Source organism: Erpetoichthys calabaricus, chromosome 12 (assembly GCF_900747795.2).
Source record: "Erpetoichthys calabaricus chromosome 12, fErpCal1.3, whole genome shotgun sequence".
Classification (NCBI taxonomy): Eukaryota; Metazoa; Chordata; class Cladistia; order Polypteriformes; family Polypteridae; genus Erpetoichthys; species Erpetoichthys calabaricus.
In genome coordinates, this window is record NC_041405.2 from 8,969,121 (window position 1) to 8,985,128 (window position 16,008).

The following is a 16,008-nucleotide window of genomic DNA, read 5'->3' on the forward strand; positions in this document are numbered from 1 at the left end:
CAATTCATTACAGTTTCCTTTATCATCAATTGTGCACAAGTTTTATTAAAATAACTACTAAAATTCAACTCAGAATAGTCCCATCTTTGTAGAATATAAAGAAATGTGTCACTATGGAAAACAAATCTGGACAATACAAAGTAAATGTGTTGCACATCATACAAAAACCAAGTAAAAACCTACACTTTCAGCCCGTTTGATATTTCAAATTAAGTTTTAATAAAGACATATTTTGCAATAACCCAAAAACATCCATCTATCCATTATCCAACCCACTGAATCCGAACACAGGGTCACGGGGGTCTGCTGGAGCCAATCCCAGCCAACACAGGGCACAAGGCAGGAAACAATCCCGGGCAGGGTGCCCACCCACCGCAGGACACACACAAACACACCCACACACACTAGGGCCAATTTAGAATCGCCAATCCACCTAACCTGCATGTCTTTGGAATGTGGGAGGAAACCCACGCAGACACGGGGAGAACATGCAAACTCCACGCAGGGAGGACCCGGGAAGCGAACCCAGGTCCCCAGATCTCCCAACTGTGAGGCAGCAGCGCTACCCACTGCGCCACCGTGCTGCCCCACCCAAAAACATGAGCTGACAAAATAATTTGTACAAAAAACCAACCAGTTCTGTTCAGTTGCATTAATGAACGTGTACAGATTTTTTTCCTGCTAATGATTATGCAGTGGTTTGGAGATCTCAGCCCATCGTAATGCAGCACAACTTCCTACTCAGAGATCATTTGTACGATCTCTGCATGGCTATGATCTTCTATGTTACAACTTCTATGCCCGTTGCTCTGAGGTCACACGAGGCATATCAAGTTTTCAGATGTTTCATAGCAAGAACTTGGAGAAACCGATGTCTTTAGGATGTTTACCGCTGGACTAGCCTCATAGATATTGACAATCATGATAGTTTTCTTATTTATTTAATAATGAGCTTGTATTTATGTGACAAAGTAGACAATGGTTCATTACCTATAACATTGAGCCTTAAGTTTTTCTTGTAGTGCTCCGAAGCATAGTTCACTTCACTTTCGTAGTATCCCTTCGTCGGCAATAAGGAGCTGCTGAAGGACGAGGGAGGCGTCACCATGCCGCAGCCCCGCTTCAGACAGCTTCCCCCTTTTGGCCACTTCCATTTTCTCCGATTCATATGTCACCAGCTCCTTATTATTTTTTTTCCAGATTACTCTGGTGAACTTTAGGTCTATTGAATTCCCATTTTTAGTAAAAACAAAAGGTAGCAGTACATCAGAATGGAGGACTCCATTGATCACAGTTTGTGAAATGGAAGGACAGCAAAGACTCAAGACTGCCAAAAGCAAGCACACTGCTTCCTGTGCAGAAAACAAAAGATGCAAAATGGATTATCTTTTACTACAACTCATATTCTTTTTGTGAATTTGAACCTTGGGATTAATAAAGTATCTATCTATCTATCTATCTATCTATCTATCTATCTATCTATCTATCTATCTATCTATCTATCTATCTATCTATCTATCTATCTATCTATCTATCTATCTATCTATCTATCTATCTCCTTACAAAATTCACCTTATTAAAACTGGCTATTGACCTACCAGCATTGAAAAATGACGTCAAAGGACAAAGAATCCTATGCACTTGGAACAGCACTGGCATCTGCTTCGGATAAAAGGGCTGAAAGATAAAAAAGAATATAGGCCTACAAAATAAAAACAACATGCTATGTGTTCAAGTAAATAATTGTGTTAAATCAAAAAAATCAGACATAAAGAACAATGAAGTAACATTAAGAAAGACAGTCGAATTTTAGTAACGTGCCATAAAGGGAGAAGAAAAGAGTCAAATGTGGCATCCAAAAACACTCGACACGCCAGATGGGGAATAAGCGATGATGTTTTCATGTTTTCTTCTTGTCTCAAGGAAACAAAACTGGATGAACACTGTGACATACAAAAGACCAATCAGAATGTGAGATTCTTGTAGATGAGGTCTTCACCATTGTTCCTCAATTCCTTTGCTAGCTGTCATTGGTACAAACTAAATGGAGTAAGTAACATATACAAAAAATTCATTTTTAGGTGGAGTGTTCCTTTAATATTAGAATTTTGTAAAGGGAATGATGCTATATAAAATGTAATCTTAATATTATTACAGAACCATGAGAAGTTCTTGGATGTTTCTAACTGCAGGCTACACATTTTTCCAAATTCATATCCAAAAGGAGAAGAAGAAGATATTAGAACAGTCGTAAGGTAGCATAGTGGCTAGCACGGCCGTCTCGTGGATCCGATGTCCTGTGCCCGGTTGCAGACCAATAGAGTTTATATGTTTATATTTATCTCTATCTCTCTCTCTCGTAAAAGACCAGCCCGGCTACAGACAGACACATAGACCAACAATGTCCCAAAAACACACACGTTTATTTTCTTCACTGCCCATTCCAGCTCACCATATATATATATAATCCAATTATCTGTCTGTCTGTCCACTTTTCACAAGAGAACTACTTAACGGATTTAGATCAGGTTTTTTTCAATAATTTGCTTGAACATTCCAGTTGATTTTGCGACTTCTCTCATTGTGGTAAGAATCATAGTTTGCTTGCAGAAGCAATATATTCGCAATAATCCGAGATACAGGCTGTGGGCTGAGGGGAGGGGGAAACATGACATCAAGGCCCCCTCACTGTCCTGTTTCAATACTATGCGGGTAGAGCCGTGGGGGACAGCTAGTATTTTTTTATAATTATATTTTTTTCTGTGCACATTTTTCTACAACATCACAAAAACCCTTGCAGTTCAGGTAATCTGGTGACTTTCATCTAAATACACTGTGATGCTTATCATGGTAATAGGGTACAAGAAAAGTGAGATTTATTGTAAACATTTAACAGGTTAATTAGATAAAAATAAAAAGATATAATACATAAAAAATCAGGAGATAGTTTAATGATAGCAACTCAAATCAAGGCTGGAAAGTTTTGAAAACATCACAGGACTGGACTCTAAAAACAGTGCAATCTTTCCAAAAGACAAAAACCACAGGCTTTTAGCAGATGAACTTGATTATTTTTTTTACACAACAATTTCAAACCAACAATTTCATTTCACAAAATGCACAAGTAAGGGAGATGCTGTGTAGAAATACCAGCAATACTCCTAGGATGGTGGCCAGTATAACTGAAGTGGAGGAATCTTTTCTAGCAGGTTAAAAGCAACATAGCAGAGGTGCCAGATGGCCTATCAGGTTGGCTCCTGTGCCTCAAGCTTTAATCACTCTTTAAGTTAATATTGTTTTGTTTTTTTTGTTTTTGTCAATATGCTGCTGCTGGAGAATGTGAATTTCCCCTTGGGGATTAATAAAGTATCTATCTATCTATCTATCTATCTATCTATCTATCTATCTATCTATCTATCTATCTATCTATCTATCTATCTATCTATGTATCAAGCAGCTCTTTACGGTTTTTCATTTGCTCTCCTCAGGTAATCGAGGCTATAGAAAATCACCTATAGCGCCTTTTTGTATGAAAGAAGTACGTACTAGAAGCGTTTCATGAAATAATACTAATAGTACTAATTATAATAATAACACCGACTGGATTCATTTGGTGGATTCACATGTGCATGAAGTCTCCCCACACGTGCCCACTATCTGTGTGGAGTACACAAGCTCTCCCCGGTTTTTCTCCGAGTAACACAACCAAAACTCGAACCTGTGTGGTTATCCGTGCTTGTACACTCCAAGTGAGCTCAGTTGTGTTTGTGGAGTGGGGTCGGGAGGAGTCCTGGATCGTTTCATCAGTCGCTTCAAAATGGAAAAATGTGTTAATATTGAAGAGATCCCATTCTCACAAACGTTTGAGGTGTAATTGCATCCTTTTCACTGGAAATTATATTTACCTGGGAGAAAAGTATGCAGCTATTCATAAGTATACATTTGATATTTTGTTTTGTTCCGTATATGTTTAACATATTCAATGCATGGCGCATATGTATGAAGGCCTACAATGTATTCATAAAGATAGATTGAGAGATAAAACTTTACTTGTCCTCAGGGGAAAATTTGGCTTTACATGAGCTCTTTAAATAAATAAATACATAAATATGTAGATACACAAGAAAATATTGCGCACACAATTTGGTCTGAACACACACCAGAATGGCTTTAAAGCAAGATAATTCAAAAAAGAAAGAAAGGTTGTGAAATGGCTGTCACAGGAGGCATTATGCAGATGTATTGCTGTTTGGTATAAAGGAGCCGCAGTCGTGTTTCTTGACACACTTCTGCTGAATAATTCGTTGGCTGAAAGTCCTCAGTGTTGATGTGTGAGGGGGAGGATGGGAGCATTGTTCATAATGGCACTCAGTTTTGTCTTCATTCTATCTTCCATTACCTCCAGGGGATTGAGAGTACCTCCCATAATTAAGCCTACCCTTTTTTTCAGCTTATTGGTTCGGTGGGCCTCTCTTGAAGTGATGTTAACCAGCCCATCACAGCACTCCGTTGAAAATTCCACTGGCCATCACAGATGTGTAGGAGATGTGAAGGATCTTACTGCCCACATTAAAGGAGCACTCAGGAAAATGAGCCTGGACTTGGTCAGACTCCAAGACCAAGCTGTTTCTAATGAGTTTGCAAGCAGTTTGTGTGAGGAACTTGCAGATTTGGGTGCAACTGCCGATCCTAATGTGATGTGGGAGACCTTCCATGATAAGACCATGAAGGTTGCTGAGGGTTGTGTTGGTGTTACTGGTTTTTCCAGAAGGAAGTGTTTCATCTCACAGGGCACCCTGGATATCATTGAGAGGAGTCGCAGCGCACGGCTCGATGGCAACTCTGGTCTGTACCGGGAACAGAGAGGGATGGCTGCGAGGGCTCTGAGGGCAGATAAAGAGGCGTTTGTTATAGGAATCTGTGAGCAAGTGACACACCATCAGTGGTCTAGCGACCATAGTCAAAACATGTAAAATGCGTGCAACTTTTTGATAAATTATTATGAATAGTTACTTCCTGAAAACTCCACATTGAATGTAAACATATGTAAAAAAAAATGTAAATGTAAATATATATATACACGCATTTAAGTTTAATACCCAGCTCTCCTCTGAATCGGGTGTTAACGTGTTATTTATAATACAGTACTTTTAGTTATTGTTAGGAACAAAAGTACTTTTACCTTAATTTCTATACTTTTAGGTCGCTTTTACAATAATATTCTGAAACCTCAGTTTGGAGACAGCCTGCCCCCGCTGATTTGGGCACAAACAAAACTACCAATTCCGGAATGCCAGCTATCTTCGAGTCAAATTACACACACGATCACAAATGGGCTATTTAATATCGGCAGTTAACGCAACCGGCATGTCTGTAACGAAGTAGAATTCAAATGTGAACACCTGAAACGCAGGCACATGGAGAAGTTTCACATTCCACAAAGACGCTGATCGAGTAGCGCGACGAGTCGCTGTGTCACCACGAGGCCACCGTTCACCAGAACTCATGCAAAGACTCCACAAATGTGAGCTGCAGCCCCTCAGCCCGCTTACTCTCCAGAGTTTGCTCGAGGAGGAGAGGCAGCACAAGGCGGCTCATCGCGGTGGATTCACCATCCTCCGATCTCGTGGGGGAGCACTTTAACTTCTGCTCGTTTCTCACCTGCTCCTCCTACAGTTATACACGTGCCAGTCACACAAAGATGAGCAAAAAGTGACACAAACTAAAACCTAACAAGGAGCTTAACGTACGCTGTGTTACCTGCGACTGAAAATACACAAAGTAGACCTTACCTGCAGGAACAAAAAGAAAAAAGCCGTGAAGACACTGTAAGGGTACAGAGAATCTCCAGAAAGGTGACCCTCTAAAATGCTGTGAGGCTGGGGCTTTACCAGGAGGTGGGAGTTTTATATTTGAATGTCACACAAATGCTGACGTTAACCAAAGAGGAAAGAATGAAACGCCCAACGGACTTTCAATTAGGCAATTCAAAAGAAAGCAAGCTGTTGCCCTATGAAATAAGACTTTATAGTACAACCTAATATGCGATTAAACAAATTTTAAAAAAAGTAGGCGTGCGCGGTGATGATAAGTTATTCTCGACCACGCCTGCTATCCAACAACCGTTAAAACTCGGGTGATCGAGGCTATAGAAAATCACCTATAGCGCCTTTTTGTATGAAAGAAGTACGTACTAGAAGCGTTTCATGAAATAATACTAATAGTACTACTACTAATAATAATAACACCGACTGGATTCATTTGGTGGATTCACATGTGCATGAAGTCTCCCCGCACGTGCCCGCTATCTGTGTGGAGTACACAAGCTCTCCCCGGTTTTTCTCCGAGTAACACAACCAAAACTCGAACCTGTGTGGTTATCCGTGCTTGTACACACCAAGTGAACTCAGTTGTGTTTGTGGAGTGGGATCGGGAGGAGTCCTGGATCGTTTCGTCCGTCGTTTCAAAGTGGAAAAATGCGTTAATATTGAAGAGATCCCGTTCTCACAAACTTTTAAGGTGTAATTGCATCCTTTTCACTGGGAGCAAAGTATGCAGCTATTCATAAGTACAGTATACATTTGATATGTTGTTTTGTTCCGTATATGTTTAACATATGCAATGCATGGCGCATCGGGTTTTAACGTGTACTTTATAATACAGTACTTTTAGTTATTGTTAGGAACAAAAGTACTTTTACCTTACTTTCTATACTTTTAGATCGCTTTTACAATAATATTCTGAAACCTCAGTTTGGAGACAGCCTGCCCCCGCTGATTTGGGCACAAACAAAACTACCAATTCCGGAATGCCAGCTATCTTCGAGTCAAATTACACACACGATCACAAATGGGCTATTTAATATCGGCAGTTAACGCAACCGGCATGTCTGTAACGAAGTAGAATTCAAATGTGAACACCTGAAACGCAGGCACATGGAGAAGTTTCACATTCCACAAAGACGCTGATCGAGTAGCGCGACGAGTCGCTGCGTCACCACGAGGCCACCGTTCACCAGATCTCATTCAAAGACTCCTCAAATGTGAGCTGCCAGCCCCTCAGCCCGCCTACTCTCCAGAGTTTGCTCGAGGAGGAGAGGCAGCACAAGGCGGCTCATCGCGGTGGATTCACCATCTTCCGATCTCGTGGGGGAGCACTTTAACTTCTGCTCGTTTCTCACCTGCTCCTCCTACAGTTATACACGTGCCAGTCACACAAAGATGAGCAAAAAGTGACACAAACTAAAACCTAACAAGGAGCTTAACGTACGCTGTGGTACCTGCGACTGAAAATACACAAAGTAGACCTTACCTGCAGGAACAAAAAGAAAAAAGTCGTGAAGACACCGTTAGGGTACAGAGAATCTCCAGAAAGGTGACCCTAAAATGCAAAGTACATTACGCTGTGAGACTTTATAGTGCAACCTAATACGCGATTAAACAAAAAATAATAATAAAAATGATGTTATTTTCGACCACACGGTATGCAACAACCATTAAAACTGTAGAAAATCATCTATAGAGCCTATTTGTATGAAGGAAGTACGAACTAGAAGCATTTCATAAAATAATAATAATAACAGCGACTGGATTAATTTGGTGGATTCACTTCTGCATTAAGGCTCCCCGCACGTGCCCGTTATCTGTGTACAGTCCACAAGCTGTCTCCGATTATTCTCCGAGTAATTCATGACACAATCAAAACACGAGCCTGTATTAGGGTATCGGGACACTCAAACTCGGGCTGTTCCACTCTAAGTGAGCTCAGTTGTCTGCGTGGAGTGGGGTCGGGAGGAATCCTGGCTCGTTCCGTCCTCCGTTTAAAAATGGATTCATGCGTTGATATTGAAGAAACCCCGTTCTCACAAACTTTAGACGTGTCATTGTATCCTTTTCACTGGAAATTATATTTACCTGTGAGCAAAATAGTCGTGGCCAAAAGTGTTGAGAATGACACAAAATATTAACTTTCACAAAGTTTGCTGCCCCGCTTTTTATGATGGCAATTTGCATATACTCCAGAATGTTGTGAAGAGTAATCAGATGAATTGCAATTAATTGCTAAGTCCCTCTTTGCCCTGAAAATGAACCTAGCCAGCCAACTCTGGGGTAGGTCCTTCTGGTTCCACGGTTATTTCATTTCATAATTCTTGAGACCACTGTGCTCCTGGGATCACTCAAACCTTTAGAAATGGTCTGAGTCCCTTGTCCTGATCTCTTATTCACCACAATTTGATCACAGAGTTCTACAGAGAGCTCCTTGGACTTTATGACTTAGTTTTTGTCCAGACATACAGTGTGAAATTAAGTCCCAATCAATTCAGTCTACCACAAATGAAGTTCTCAAGACATCTCAAGGAGAATTAAAGCAAACAGGAGACACATGAGCATAATTTGCAGTGTCAGAGCAAAGAGTCAGAATATTTCTAGGAATGAGAGATGAGTCTTTGATTTTTAATAAATTTTATAAACCTTTCTGAAAATATATTTTCACTTTGTCATTATGGGTTGTAGAGTGTAGACTGTTGGCCAAAAATGTCAAATTTATGTATTTAAAATTAAATCACTCAACAAATCATGCACAAACTGAAGGGGGTTGAATACATTCTAAATCCACTACACATGTGTGTATATATACGATAGGTGTAATCCAGTGGTTTGGCGGGTTAGATCCATGGGCTCTCAAGAAGCTTAAAAGGAGGGGTAAAGAACGGTTCTATTCAATAAGGGCATGCACAAAAAGGCGACCTTCAAAAGGGCGACCTCAATTGGGCGCGGAGAATAAAAGCGCACATAAATAAAAGCGATCTTCAAAAGGACGACCTCAATTGAGCGCCGAATAAATGTGCGCATAAATAAAGGAGCGCTTCAAAAGGATGACCTTCGGAGCGAAATAAATTAATTGTCCTTGATTATGCTAATAGACCGCATCTCGAATATCTACGTGGCATTGCACATAATCTACAGCTTCAAGTGTAACTTGCTTTCACCTTTTTATACATTCAGTCATTGCTTTAATCGAATTTTCTGTAATTTTGAAAACAACGAAATATAGAGAGCTTTAGAAATAGTTCGTTAGAAGTAGTTTGTTAGAAGTTCATGCATTAATTAATTGGATGTTTTAATATTCTTGCTTTCACCTTTTTATACGTTCAATCATTGCCTTTATCTAATAAATTTTCTGTAATTTTGTTGCGTTTGCCTTTATTCGCTGCGCCCAATTGAGGTCATCCTTTTGAAGCACTCCTTTATTTGCGCACGCATTTATTCGGCGCTCAATTGAGGTCATCCTTTTGAAGATCGCTTTTATTTATGTGCGCTTTTATTCGCCGCGCCCAATTGAGGTCGCCCTTTTGAAGGTCGCCTTTATGTGCGTGCCCTTATTGACGGATACCGTAAAGAACAGCACGACAGGTCATATCCAGCAAGAAAAGACAGCCAGTGTGTTGCGAATGCGCATGAGGACAGCAATCCTCTTTGAAGAGGAACAGTGGCATCTCCTGAAGCAAACAGTGGAAGCTGAACAGGATGCTTTCAAGGACCATTAAATTGCTGCTTGCATCAGTATGTCAGTCCTTCTTCTACTGTACCTCATATTGTTATAATATATAATGTATATGCATATTTATCCTGTACGTATTGTCATTATACTGTATAACAGCTAGTGACAAGTGGAATAAGAAATTTTCAATTCACGTGCAGTTTTGTGAAACATTATAATTTGTTTCGCTGGTGATTTTACAATAATGAAATGCTAAACTCACTTAAAAGACTTTTTGGGGGGATTTACAGGCTTTTTGGGGTAGAAGACATGGAATGCTGCACTTCCGTGCTTACCTATGTTTAAAGCACACTTGCACATCAGAAAATCAGTTCTATTTTATGCATTTCATTCCCATCACCTAGGTGCAATTAATTTTTCAAAACTGGGCCATCCTGCACATTAGAATAACTAAAACACATCATCATGCACCTCCTCTGCAAAAAAAAAAAACAAAATCACTACTACACAGGAACTATTGGTGGTACAAACTATTGACTATTTGATTCCTCCTTACAACGAAAGCAGCCCACAACCCAGAAGCCCTTTCACACAGGGTTGTGCCTTTTAACAGAAGACAGGACTCTTGGCCAGTGATTCAGAGGGAGAGGCGAGTGCAACCCCCAATAAACTAGCAATGGCACTTTCCTGTTTCTTGATTACAGCAGATGTGCAGATGAGGTTTTAAATGTAATATGTACCACAGAGATGCGAGTTGGATTTTTGTTTCTGATGCATCTTTATGATATTTAATCACCAAGACGGTCATCTTAAACGGTAAAGTGGGCCCACTCTTACCCGTGCAAACAAAACACCTCCATTATGTGACACGAAAGGAGTCAGGTGATTTTATTTTTCTTCACTAGAGATCTTTACTTAAATACGAAATGACAGACACATATGAAATTAACGCATGAAAACACTTCCGAAGTGCCTTTCTTCTTGTGTCAATGCCACGGATTTCGTTGGAAGTAAAACGTCATTTATTTTGTAAATTTGCTGTGCAAAATCAATTTTCACACAAATCACTTTAATTCATTATTTATAACTGCAAGCACAAGTTAAAGACTAGACTTTAGGCAATGTGAATCCAATAAGCCACGCCGATGTAGACGACTGAAACAACATCGATCATCAGAAAGCATGGAAACAGGAACTCCTCTCTTTTGTTTGAAAGATTTGAATCTTTACTAAACGTCTTTTGAGCTCAGCTGTTATTTAAGGTGTAAAACAGTAATACAAAGGCAACCAAATATGTTGTGGTACTGTTACAAAAATACAAGGAGTTTTATTAAAAAATTGAATGGCTGAATAAAAACAAGGTTTTGAAATCATTAGAACCTTTATATAAAAGCATTCAGAAATGAGAAATAAACATGAACTTTACTAGAAATAGTAACAATCTTACAGTGACAATGGCAGTAACAACCCCAATAAGGAATCGATATCTTACAAACATAGGCAGCAAAATTAGGCAATAGTCAAACCAAAAAATGTAACACCTCACATTAACATAAAACTATACTAATGATTATGTAGTGTACAAATCTAGTTGACATGTATATTTAATCGACACAACAATGTGCTCCTGCTGGTACGGACCATTTCAGACTGGTAATACAAATAATACAAAAGTACAAAGATATCAAAAACCAGGCACTTCTGTGTCAGAAAATACTTTAAAAATGTAACAGTAAAAATTTACTGTGAATATTAATATAGTAATATACAATTACATAGTTAATGGTATGTTACTAAATTAATGCTACTTTAATACTCTGATAGTATTAACAGTATAATAGTATACAAATTCTAATATACTAATGATAGTATGGTATAACAGTATGTAACTATTATTAAATAATAATTCTCTGAGATATCAGGCACAGTGGAATAGTATCCCATAACCAGAAGGCACTTAAATATCCATCCATCCATTATCCAACCCGCTATATCCTGACTACAGGGTCACGGGGGTCTGCTGGAGCCAATCCCAGCCAACACAGGGCGCAAGGCAGGAAACAAACCCCGGGCTGGGCGCCAGCCAACCACAGGGCACACACACACACCAAGCACACACCAGGGACAATTTAGGATCGCCAATGCACCTAACATGCATGTCTTTGGACTGTGGGACGAAACTGGAGCACCCGGAGGAAACCCATGCAGACATGGGGAGAACATGGAAACTCCATGCAGGGAGGACTCAGGAAGTGAACTCGGGTCTCCGGTACTTAAATAAAGAAAAGAAATTTCGACAAAATATATCCCTCAGTCCCATTGACAGATAAAAAACAGCAAACAGCACACATTGCAAAAACTCTAACTGATCCCTTCACTGGCTTTACAACAGATATGCAACAGAACTCTTCAGAGCTCGCAAGAACTTGCTTTACCACCTGTGCCTGCCTGTTTTAAACTAGCTCCTCATGTAGACTGCAAATTCATTAAGTTTGATTTGTTCTTGGGCTGAATTATTTGTTTTTAATTGTTTTTCTGTCATTTTTGTATGAGAGTATCCATACTGTTTACAGCAACAATGCCTACTGCTACTTGTATGGTTCTGACAATTGGTGCCATGTGGCATCATGCATTTGCCACATTAAAAGTTGGTGCTGCACACAAATTAGCATCCAAACTTTAACAAATAACAATGGGTCTGTGCTACTAAATAAACCAACAAATATTTCACTTAAGAATGAAGATGTTCAGGGTTTTGATCTTCAGTAGTGAGTTTGGGTAAATACTTTAGTTTTGGCATACTGTCTAGTCATTTCTCTGTACATTGATCCATGCTATGCCTGAGTTTCCACCAATCATGTTCTTTAACAACTGTCTGACACTTGGTATCTACTTAAAATCAAGCTTAGCAATAATTTTAAACACTAGGGTACTGAAAGAAATCTAACTGTATTGAAGAATGAAAAAACAAAAGGGCACAAAGTAAAAGGTGCTCAAAATACACTGAGATTGGAATGTACAAAAATGAACTGACACAGACTAAAAAAAAGAGATTCAAGGCATGTGAAATGATCTGACAAAATCATCATAAATGCTGACAAACTAACCATTGTTAGAAACATCAAGGAAATGTCTTGTGAAATTTTCTACACAGAAATACAATATTTTTCAAACTATTTTTTATAATGTTTGTGACTGTACTGACTCAAGATGAGACTTTGAGTAAAAGACTTTGATGATAAAGGATCAGGAGATGAGACATAGTTGAGAAAACAGGCAAGAGTCGAAACCAGAAGAGACAGCTGACCAGTCATCAAGTTTAAAATGTTAAACATACTAAAAAAATATTCATATGCTAGTAGGAACAGACAAATCAAAAAAATGCAATGCACATCAACATGGGAATCCTAATATCAGATACTCCAGAACTGAAACTGCTGATCTTCATACCAGCATTCTGAATGATGTCACACATTGCATATTCCCAGGTAATTCTGGGAAAGATCACCATGGTAACAGTCAATGCTTTACTATAAATAATATGATGTGGTGATAAGACATTATTAAAACTAAACTTTGTCATTTCATAATGTAAGAAATGGATTTGAAAATCGTAATCCTCGGGGTCCAATGCCCCATATTTCATGTACAGCATGTAGTCGGAGCTCGAGGAAAACAACAAAAACGAAAGGAAATAGCACACGATACCAGTGACATTCACTGTGTCGCTCATTTTCTATTCGTTGCTTGGCATGACTGTCTCTGTTTTGTTGCACGGTATATCGCCGCTCTGTTGTTTTGGCGATGGCACCCATTGCTGGTCATGTGTTCTGATGTTTTGTAACTGTTTGGGAGTGTTGTGCATTGTGCTTTACGTCTGAACCTTTAAGTACAAAATGGGAAGTCTCAAGAATTTAACCTTTCTCATTATAATACATTGGTTAGGATTTTTGACTTTGTTTTGTTTTCTGTCTTCAACTCAGCTTGGTTGCACCAGCGGTTTGGTTTCAATTCTAGTTTCTCACTCCATCTGTCTGATGACTCCTTAGAAATTCCTCTTAGCTTACCTGCATCTGTTCTGCTCATGGACATAAATGTTATGATTGGCCTCTTTTCTTTGATCTAAGTTTACATTGTTTCTTTTTATTTTTTTGTATATTAAGTATAGGGAAAGTATTGAAATCGTCCAAAAATTTGATTTCGAGATTTTGTTGAATCTCGACATTGTAGACCTCCCTGACTCCAAAACTTTTTGGAATTCTCTGTGTGTGTTTGTGTGTGTGTGTATAAACACAATAACCTGAGTACGCTTTCACTTATGTCAAATTTTGCATAAAAGTATTAGGTACAAAACCTAGATTTCTATCAACTTTTGAGCTATTTATGCTAACCGAAAGTGGTACTTTTTATTCATGCAGCTGCAAAGTCGATGTATTTCACTACTTATATATAAACCTCTACACGTGGAAGTGTGTGTGTCTGTCTATCTGGCCCAGAAGTGAGAGTCGGCTCAGAAGTGAGAGGCTACAGTATGAAGCTCAAAGAGCCAGCAAGGCAGTCCAAAGTTAACGAGTCGAAAGAAGAAAGAGTACAAGGCTACAGCATGAAGCTGAAAGAAAGTGACTCTGTCGCCAAAGTGAGACCGCCGAGGAAAGAGAAACGAGAGAGAAACTCGCTTAGCCACTGACAGACAAGGGGGGCGAGCACGTCCGCAAAATAAAACAACCGACTCTGCATTTCAATTTTTTTTCTGATGAATAGTTTCTAGAAGCCCAAGCTTTTTACAGCACAGACTTACACAGCTAGTTACTTTTCTTATAATTGTTCAATATATTATTAATTGGATTTGATTTGTTGTTGATGGCTCTTTAATATACATAATATAAAAAAAAAAAATCATTGTCTTAAAGTTTACTCCTCAAATCTCCATCACCATATTGGAGTATACGAGAAAGTCTAGGGGAGACCACTCCCAATTTTTTATTTACGCCTAAGAATTCAAATTTACCGTTAAAACCATTATCTTTTCAAAGTTTAATATTTTTTCATGTTTTTCCTTGACACCTTATCTGTTAAGTTAACATCATTAATTTCTTTAGAGAATAACATTCCCGCTACTATGATAACACTCCCGCTCAGCCACCAGGAGATTGTGATAGCGGATGTCACCAACACGATGGTGTTTAGATCGCTACAGGAGATCCCTCTCCATCCAAGATCTGGATTCAAAGAGCATTACGTGTGGTTATTTTTGTTTAAAGGCTTTTTGATTAATGAATCTCTGCTTGTTTTACATACAGGGGGTCCTCGGGTTACAACGTCTCGACATACGACGTTTCAAGTTTACAACGCTCACTCCCATAAAAACTTAAGAAAAATTGAGACGGGAGAAGGAATAAAAGTAAGGATTTTTTTTTTTACACTCATTTTTTCTGTTACTACAGTACAGTGTACAGTACAGTATATTTATGTCCTTTTCCTTTTTCTGTGGATTACTTGTGTTTTTATGTTCTAGATTATAATTTTGCAAATGTGTTAGGATAGGTAAGTGACTTAGGCTAGGGTGTGTTTCGACTTACACCAAAATTGGGGTTACATCACTGTTGTAGGAATGGAACTGTGTCATAACCCGAGGACCCCCTGTACTTTAATTTTCCGGTTAGAGTTTAGAATTGGTGGAAGATCGTTTTGATTTTCTGGTTTTCGACTCTGGCACGTACCTTTTGACCACATCTCATTCTCCTGGTCCTTTTATATAAAATCATCTGTTTCCCACTGAGAACAGAACAATAAGAACAACAAAGTGAACACCTAACACAACTACGATAACAGTAACCATCATACTTGTAGGTCCGCTTACACAGCATTATCTAAATGGCTGCCCTGATAATACCCCTTATGTGGGCTTTTATTGACATCACAAAATAGTAAGGGATTCTGGATCCCTGACAGTATAAAATGGTCAGAAGGTAAAAGAAAACAAGTAGGTACCAAACTAATAACATAGTGATAAAATGTGAATCTGCTAACAATAAAATGTCTGTAATTAAACAGCAGCTGACTGGTAAATACAATTAACAATATCAATGTATCACATGAATATACTGTACTAGGCAGTTCATCAATGGAGAACACTTTGGGAAAACGTATATGTAAAAATTAATATTAAAATACCATATTTAGCACTGCTATAAGCATTGGCAATAAAATGAAATACTTCTTAAAAAATGAACACCTACAACACTTAAAGTAACAGTAAATATTACCATGGGATAAAAATTCTGTCCAATAAAATATGAAAAATGATGGACCCTGGATAGAAATGCATACATTTTGTCATAAATGTTAATGGCAGTGAAAGGCCTTTTAAAGAATACATTGAATAAAAAATTGAGAGAAGGTGTAAAGCTAAGTTGGACCACACAGAGGCACCAAAGAGCCATGTTCTTATGTCAAAAAGAAATGAGACGTGCCAGTTCATAAATGGAGAACACTTTGGGAAAATGT

The 16,008-nt window shown here is 38.7% G+C and overlaps 1 long non-coding RNA gene across 1 annotated transcript in view; it reads left to right on the top strand.

Annotated features, from left to right (window-relative positions):
- Positions 1–16,008, top strand: part of LOC127529795 (uncharacterized) — a 75,846-nt gene that overhangs the window by 12,252 nt on the left and 47,586 nt on the right. The window contains exon 2 of the long non-coding RNA XR_007936415.1: positions 1,056–1,255. This is a non-coding gene — a long non-coding RNA (uncharacterized LOC127529795). The remainder of the gene's footprint in view (positions 1–1,055; positions 1,256–16,008) is intronic.